Source organism: Marmota flaviventris, chromosome 6, assembly GCF_047511675.1.
Source record: "Marmota flaviventris isolate mMarFla1 chromosome 6, mMarFla1.hap1, whole genome shotgun sequence".
Classification (NCBI taxonomy): domain Eukaryota; kingdom Metazoa; phylum Chordata; class Mammalia; order Rodentia; family Sciuridae; genus Marmota; species Marmota flaviventris.
In genome coordinates, this window is record NC_092503.1 from 46,378,280 (window position 1) to 46,380,276 (window position 1,997).

The following is a 1,997-nucleotide window of genomic DNA, read 5'->3' on the forward strand; positions in this document are numbered from 1 at the left end:
GTGGGTTCTGCAGAGACAGTGGGTTTCAGCCTACTTAACTGGAACTTCCCCATGAGCATAAGCAGAGGTGAAATCTATTCCCAGCCATATATATATATATATATATATATTAGTTATACGCGGACACAACATCTTTGTTTGTATGTGGTGCTGAAGATCGAACCCAGGCTGCACACATGGCAGGTGAGCGCGCTACTGCTTGAGCCAATACCCATCCCAATATTCTTTAATCCTTGCAATGACATCCATCAAATTTAGTCTATAGGGGACATACATGATCCTTCCCTTCTCAAGATTCTCAAGGTTAGGAGACTTCTACCCATTTTTGAGAGGAAACATTAAAATTAACATTTAAAATATAATCAGTCCTTATTTTCAGTGGTTCTCTAAGAGCCCAATGCTTTGTTCTCTTTCTTTTTTCCTCTGGAACTTTTTGCATCTGAGCACATCATTGAGTATTCCCTAATTTTTAAACTTTTGCTAACTATGAATTAATGTTTTGTCCATTTAATTACTGCAAGATTTTTTCTGCTCTTTGGAAATGTTTTCTTATTTATTTTATAAATCAAATAAATGTATGGTAAAAATCAGAAAAATATACAAATCCTATGTACACTGTCACACAAATATTCCCAAAAGGAACAGTACTAAGATCAAGGGAAAAGAAAAAATGCTAACATCCCAGAAGTGCTCTCATTTACCTGTTAAGTTACTGCATTATTCCTTGAAGGTGAACACCCACCTTCTAAAACCATCATTAGTTGCACCTTTTTTCGAATCATATAAGAAAACATGCAATAAGTGTCTGGCATGTTTCCACTGAATATTATATTTCTAAACTTGTGTATGTTTTTCAGAGAATTGTAATTCATGCTTCTTTATAGATAATTTGTTTCATAATGTGAAATATCACAATTTACTTATTTATTTGGATGTACATGGATATTGGTTTGTGCTATGGTTTGGGTAAGTGTCCTCCAAAAGACCCCTGTGTTGAAAGCTCCATCCCTACTCCTTAGTGCTCTTGGGAAGCAGACCACCTGTCGGGTCTAGATGGAGAAAGTTAAGTCATCAGGGCCATTCCATTGGGGAATATTAGGACCCTGGACTTTTCTTCTTTCTCTCTTTTTCCTTCCCAGATGCCTTGAAGGGAGGAGCTTTACTCCACTACACACTGCCCATCATGAAATAATGTTTCACTACAGCCCATAATCCACTGAGTCAAGTGACTGTGTCTGAAAACTCTGAAACAATGATCCAAAATGGACTTTTCCTTTCTTATGAATTTATTATCTCAGGTATTTTGTTATAATAATGGAAAGCCAAGTAACACAGGTTGTTTCCATTTGATGACTTTGTATTTTGCTACCCTTAAAGGCTTATAAATCTACTAAACTTTTATTAAATATTCAACTGTTCAATTTCTGTGATGTAATTTTATTGAGTGATACATTATGGATAGAACTTTGTTGTAGTGGTGGTAGTGTTACTGTACTGGGGAATAACCACAGGGGAGTTCTACTACTGAACTATATCCCCAAGCCTCCTTTCCTTTTCTAAAACTTTTGACACAGGGTCTCTGTATGTAGCTGAGGCTGGCTAGAACTTGCTATCCTCTTACCTCAGCTTCCTAGGTCGTGAGATTACAAGTGCATGCCATCCTGACCAGCCTGAAAAAACTATTTTTTCATCTAGTGCAAACTGTGATCTGTTAAATTATTAAAAAGAAGTACCTATTTATATAGGACTTCTCCATTTATTCTATATCACATTTGAATATCCACATTGATTTCGAAACCAAAGAATTAAAATTTAAGTACAAGAATAAAATGATTTTTAATGTTTAATTGATCCTGAATTTAATTGTGGGTATTGGAAAATACACAATACAGAATAATTTCTGAAGATATTTGCAAGTCATGTTTTATGCTTCCTGTTTTGCCATTTTCATGCAGGGTACCAAAGCTGCAAAAGCATTTTAATTTCTGATTTGTAAT